The sequence below is a fragment of the Halyomorpha halys genome, unplaced genomic scaffold, assembly GCF_000696795.3.
Source record: "Halyomorpha halys isolate HHAL.00 unplaced genomic scaffold, Hhal_1.1 Scaffold2001.1, whole genome shotgun sequence".
Taxonomy (NCBI): Eukaryota; Metazoa; Arthropoda; class Insecta; order Hemiptera; family Pentatomidae; genus Halyomorpha; species Halyomorpha halys.
The window spans coordinates 164057-171636 of record NW_027105856.1 but is presented as its reverse complement, the minus strand read 5'-3'; positions in this window follow the sequence as shown (position 1 = coordinate 171636).

Here is a 7580-nt window from a genome sequence, read left to right as displayed (position 1 = left end):
CATTTAATTATTTCAGATTTAACTATTTGAATTCTTTATTTTACCAAATGTCATTCACGTATCGATTACTATTATTTATTCTTTAATTACCTTTTCATCAGTGTGGGTTCCTCCCACCAGAAACACCCCATAACTTTGAACATGATTCTTTGAGGTGCAAGCCCTAACTTCAACTTATCCCCTTCAAAGTATTCTAGTACCCTCGTACAGAACCGCTCCATGACTGACCAATTCCAAAATAGAAGTCGACGCTAAGCAAAGCCCATAATGATAGCTCCAAGACACCATCCAATATTCAGCCTTAATACTGCAATTAACTTGGAAGGCTCTCAGATAAAGAAAGCCCTGCTCTCTAATTTACTTTTTCCTGATAATTATTACCCTTGATGAGAATAACTCAGTAATCTCTAATTTCGTCACCAGAGTACGCTATGATGACTCATCAGTAACCCCTTCCAAGAAATGAAAACTGTTAGTATTCTTCGGTCTCAATTATTTATATGCTTAGTCCAAATTGAAATTTCATTTCTAATAATACCTTACCTCTATCCTACAATGTTTTCAATAAACAATTAATTAATAGAAACAATCGATGACTTCTCAAAAAAACCACAACCAATGTATTATAATTTGTCAAAAATTAGACTAGGGTAGTTTCTAGTCCAAATAAATGCACGGCGTAAAATATAACTTGTTTATAAGAAAACGAGGTTATTCAGTAATAACATAGAAATAGAATAATTAGAAATAACATAGAGTTTGTCAATTATTCAGAGAAGGCTACCCTTCTGACTCAACATGCTTGGCCAACCACAGCCACAGGTGTTTTAAAGTAGATTGGCATTCATTTTTATTTCAGCAGGTGTTCATAAATGTTTTACGATGCAAGAAGATGATAACCTACCAATTTTTGATCAGTGCATTGACATTGGTTCCCGGAATCGATGATTCATGAAGGTGCATTGAAAAGTGTAGAAAACTACGTCTAATCCCGCTAGTTAGAAATAAGATAGAATTTGACAATTATTCAGAGAAGGCTACCCTTCTGACTCAACATGCTTGGCCAACCACAGCCACAGGTGTTCTAAAGTAGATTGGTATTCATTTTTGTTTCAGCCAGTGTTCATAAATGTTTTACGATGCAAGAAGATGATAACCTACCAACTTTTGATCACTGAATCTTGACATTGGTTCCCGTAATGAAGGTGCATTGAAAAGTTGACACCGGGAGCGCGGTAGCCACCGGGTAAAGCACGTGGTTACTAACTCCAAGGACCCGAGTTAGTAGAAGGAGAAAATGGTTTTCTGTTACACAATAGCCGTGAGTCAACTCCTGTTTGTACTTGGAGCCCTCCTGGAGTCCACCCAACCTCTTAAATTGGGTAACCTTAATTGGGTAAAAATCTGGCGGTCGAGGGTCATTCTGACCAAATCACCTCCTTGTACAACCGATGGTCAAGTAACAGTACTACAAAGTACTGAACCCCTGACCCTTCATGGGCTATAGCGGTACAGATTTTAATTAATTCTAGTGTTAATTATGAATTCCAAAATTTGAGGAAATTCTTAAATTAATTAAAAGCAGAGCACGAATTCATATCTGTTGTACAAATAGAGTTCTAAATCGATACTAATTGAGCACAATCTCTTGTCCAAATGCTCTTTAGATGTGTGCCCAAAAACCGACGTGTCATCCACAAATTCAGGCTAACTTGTACTGGATAATCCACGCGATTGTGCATGAACGAATTTGCCATACTTTGACAAATTTATAATAGCGCCTTTACTGTTCAAATTATTGCATTGATTTATTGAGGAAAGGGCCAATCATCTAGCAAGCTAGGGAAACAGATGGAGGAAATCAGGGCAATTGAAATATGTCATTTTGTATAGGTCATGCGTTCGAGAGGGAAGGGAACGAGGAAAAAGATGAGTAAAATGTTGACGGAGCTAAGTGACGTTATCACGATTTTTGGATAATTATAGAACTAACGAAGTAAACGCGTTTCTGAGCTATGGATTCAAGTCACAATGATAATGCACGATATGTCCTTAATGATTTAAAATTTTTTTTTCTGTCTTAAAATTGAAAAAAAATCAACACACCTGAGTACCGTTTTGTCTGAAGGGCACTCTGGGAGCTAGGAGAAATAAATTACCCTGAAACCATTTGAATTTATACCTAGGGTTTGGAAAATTATTTGGTCATGGTTCATCCACTAAAATATTTGCTTTTTAATTAAATAAATCTAAAATATGTTTTAATTACTAAAAACTTTATGTTAAAAATACCACATCAAACAGAGTATATGATATTTCTAGTGTTGAAATTCAAAATCATTTACAAAATTACTGTTCAGATGTTTTAAATAAATGAGAGGGGAAACCACGAAACGGGTTTCATTCCAGACTGGCGGGATTGGACGGAATTGTCAGAACATAGTACTTCCATCCTGGATGAATCATCGGTTCCTAGAAGGATTAGTCAACAAAAGTCGTTTGTATATTAAATTAAGAGAAGATGATCGGGGGTACGGTCAGCAAAAAGACAAAAACTTATTTATGTTCCAACACAAATAAATGTATTTTCTGCCGAAATCTTCTCCTCATATTTAATCTACGGCAAACTATTATCATCTCATTCAGAACTTCTTTCATCGCTCATTTTCTTATGCCGATGAAACGAAACTAGCAGAAAAAATACAATACTTACTAAATGCGATTGTTCTTATGATGAACTCCAAAAATGACTATTATTATTACTAAATGATGTATTTCCTCTTATTTTTACATTTTTTTTTTTTTTTTTTACAAACATTACATTCCTAGATGTATCAAAACATTACATCCTACATTACATTCGGCATAAAATAAATAAATATATCTCTTTTGTTCTATAGCCCTGATGAAGACCTGAAACTCAGGTCGAAACGTCGGCATAAAATAAATAAATATGGATTTGTTTATTTATGTTGTTCTTTGCTGAACGCACCCCCCGACAAACTTCTCCAATCATTAATCTACGGTCAACTATCTACACCTCATTGCATTACTAGTAATGATAATCGATACCCTAATCAATGAATAAGATTTTTCCTTTTCAACCACATTAAGCCTCAACGTCTCTTTATAAACTAAGTTGGTATAAGATGAAATATTGACATATAAGGTAAAATTTACCAAAAACCCAAAGAAAGAAATGACTTCACTGATACAGCCGGTGGGGTTAAAATAAATGAGAACAAATACTTCCAACAGTCGTATATTTGAAAATAATTTCTAGTGCGTTGTAAGGGGTGAAAATAAGCATTTTTAAAATTGGCCAGTAGAAAAGACCAAAACGTTACAGAATTGTTAACATATAGATGTTATATTAAAAAATGTGGGCTGAGTGTGGTTCAAAAGGTTTTATCCTTTATCTTTTTGATGAATATTGAATAATTTATTTTGGTAATAACGCAACTTTGACATATTCTTAATAATTATCAACTAACAAATAAGTTAAATAAATATTTCCAACTCAAAACAGAAATTCGTGAAAGACAAGGAAAATCCCGAGCGAGAGAACACGTATATGATTACCTGTATCACTATGGAGCCAACCCATACCAGAACATAAATGAGTCTTGTAAAGGATCAAAGCGTGAACGGAAAACTTATGCCATCAAATTAAACTTCATAGACCACATGATGCCGCCTTGGGGAACTCCATGAAAACAGTTTTATTAAAGGACTACTGCTTGGCACTTATTTTTATTTAGTCAAACATGTTATACTTTTGTTGAGTAGTATTTTGTAAAAATTTGACTCTTGACTTGTTAAAATTTAAGTTAGTAAGTAATAAAATTTAAATTTTGAAGAACTGATGGTCAGAACAGATACAAGTGATGATTGAAGTTCGCTGTGAAACGTTTGGAGATCTTACTTGCTAATCTCCTTGTCCTTCTTCATCTTCTTCTCACTCCTCTGCTCGGGTTTGGTGTGTTGTTACTCACTCATTGCTATTTTGTTTGCTTGTTATGAGTTGGCTTCTGCTTAGGTACTTGTCCACAGATGGCTCAGCTTCTTGTACTTGACGTAAAGATTACTCAATACCAATATTGAATCGAATTTCTTCCCTAAACAATTTTACTTTTGGACAGTTGATGGAGGACACTAATATGGACTGAAACTGGTTTTCGATGTTTTCTTTTTACTCATTAAAGTTTAAAAAAAAATATTTTGAATATTAATTTGTTAGCCTAAAATATAATGAGAATAGAGAATTTTCTTTGTTTTTTTTTCAATAAAAAGTTAATTTTTTTTAATATAAAAAATGGAAGATATTTAAAAAATAAATAATCAATTCACCACTAAGAGTGAATCGATTCAGTAAATAGGATCGTTTAACCCCTCTTCACTACTTACCACTCTAGAGTCAAGAAGAGGACTAGAGAGGTACCCTCCTCTAAGTCCACTTTATCCAGGCCGTTACATCCTTCTCCTTCCCTTACAATTTAACTGGACTGTAGAAGGAATCCTAATCCTCCCCTTGAGGACCAAGGGCTAATGAAGGAAACAGGCAAACGGCCTTCATTCAAAAATATAAATTTTTTGAATATTTTTGAGACCTACGAAAAAACAAAAACGAAAAAAATCCTTTTCTTAATCTTGTTTTCTTCTTACGGATTCCGTATCTCAATGTCTAGGTATTGGGAGGGTACTAATAAGTGCTATCTGAAGGGTTCTTTACTGCGTGTTCATTCATATTTCCCGAATTAGAAAATACCTAGGACTGAGATATAAGTTAGGATAGAGAAGTTAGAAAACATGGGGGTGGGGGAGAAAGGGGTAACCGAAAGGGCACTATTCTATTAACGTCACTACATATTTATGATTTTTGCTTTCCGATTTTATTGATCAATTGTTGAAATTATTAGCATAGAATTTTTCATAATTGTAATAAGATAAATAAGTGGTAATAGCCCTACAAATAATATAATTGAATCGTGCTTGACTCAACGACTCTAAGGGCTATCGGTTTCCTCTTCAAGGAGCGCTAGTGTACTGTTGAGCACTGGTACAACGGTTCTCTAGGTATTGATGGTAGACCACTGTCCCATCTGAATCGTCACTTAATAATTTTCCTATGACCTCTAATAATATAATCTTATAATCAGGAGAGTTAGACAAATTTATCAGTAACCAATTATTCAATTAGTCTACCACTGTATTTTTTGATATTCCTCGACCATATCTTTGATTGTAAATATGTAATTTTAATTGTAAATATGTAATTATAATTTTAATTGTAATTGTAATTCTTAATTTGTAACTTTCTCACTTTGTAACTTTGTTAATATGTCAATTGTTATCTACTAACTTTGTAAATTCAGTATAAATGGCTCTAGTGGTCGAAACACTTAAATAAATAATAATATATTTGATAGGAGAGTATTTCATAAAAACTAACTTGAAAAATTTTATTATTCTCTTCACCTACCTTTTCCTCTCTACGTTCTTCTTCTTTCACTCTCCAACTCCAACCTCTATCTAAACCTTTTATTGATGTAGATCACTAACGAAGAACGAAAAAAATGTCAATTTAGTTTTTTCCTTAGGGCAAACCCCATGCTATCTGAGCACAGAAATACATTTAAATCGGATTCTAAAATTACTATATTAGAATTCTTCCAATGGGTAATTTCTCTACACGCTTGTAACACTCCATTTTAACTAAGATAAAATTTACTGAATGTATTATATAATATACAGTTGTAAATTTCAATAGAAAAAAAAAAGATATTTTTTAAAAAATTACTATGCACTTTCCACTGTTCATAGAATACAGGACAGTTAGAACATAATTTACTCCAATTCCTCTACATTCCCTACATTTTTTCAATGAATACTATTTATACTGCTGGAGCTACTTAACCAGAGGTTTTTAAAACAATGGAGTATTTAATAAGTTCAATATGAGCTTTTATTACCAATTTATCCGTCATCAAGATGTAGTATGCCTGTAATAAAATACTTGAAGGATTGAGTCTTTGAGAAAATGGACCCTTTTTAACGTTGTAAAAAGTATTAATTAATAAATCATTTACTCTATTAATTATTCATTCAAATCAGTAATAATACTTGGCAAACATTTTGGAACGATGATGAACAAATGAGCAAATGTCTTTTACATGTTCATCATTAAAATTCTATTTTAATTTTTCAATAATGAAAAAAATTTTTTTTTATAATTTTCTTTTTTTTATAATTTTCTCTTTGGAGTTTTTCAAATAAAAAATGCCCTTGAAGGCATAAAATCTGTGGACAACGCTGAAATTTTAATTCACATATTCAGCTCTTCAACTGTTGTAGTTAAGTTGGATTTGGATAAAATTGTGAGAAGTTATGACTATTTTTTGTAACGTGGGACATAAGCAGAAAATAAATATCCTCCAGAAATTCCTGATTTTTTATTTTTATAAAATTCGTATTAAGGGACATCGACTAAAAACGAATCTGACTTAATTTTTCCTTTAAAAAATTTGTTTGGCCTACTTTACTAGAAGCGTGTTTTTTTTTTTACGTTTAAACTCATACAGTACGATTGACAATCTTCCATTATTTATCCACAAGAAAAAACAAACCAATTGGTACATAATAATCATAAAGACGAACAGCGAAATTCGGTAGTATAAAAAATTTGTAAATTTATGTAATTTTTTTTTCAACTCCTTGGGCGTATTGGCAAGAACCTTCGGACATGTGTATATTTTTCGACCTAGTATCACCTAAAGAAGTTTCATTAAAATCAGTAATCCCGCGCCTGTAGCCTCACCTTGTGGTCTTTGAGGTTCTTATTGGTTGCAATGGGTATCAAACAAACAAATATTTTGGCAAGTTTGCAATTATAATAATCTCTACTAACTAATAATATAAGCGAAGTTAAATGGATTTAATTAACCGTCTATGTTACAACATAGATACTTAGTTTTCTTCTTTAATGAGTTTTATTAAATCCTTGTCTTTTGTCCTGTATCAAGATAATGAAGTGCTGTTGAAGATTTTACTCTTTCAAATATGATCCAACCAATGGGCGGCATCTTTTGTCTAACTCAAGCCATGAGTTCAATCTTTAAATACTTTTTGACTGGATTATATTTGTACAGAATCATGTTTGGACTTGTAATAACTAGTATTGATACATTTATTCTGGGAGACTATTCTGTGACACACCTTGAAAAACAGAAGGTAGAACTGGAATAGGGTAAGATTCTATTATTATTATTATTATTATTATATGGGTGACAGACCATGGAGGTCTAAGTCGTCCCGCGATGTATTTCCTAATACATTTTGCGTTTCTTGACGTGTTCTTTTCGTAAGGTTCGCAATTCCCACGCCTAATTTTTGCGAGTGACTCCCATTGACTAACTAAGGGGCCTCACAAATGCCCGGGAGGAAGGTTGTGAGTGAGTTTTATATGATTTTATGCTTGAAAAAAGCCCGGGTGGGACTGGGATTCGATCTAACAACCTTCGGGTACGTAGACTGGCGCATTACCACGCTACTACCACTGCCCCACACTATTGATATATCGA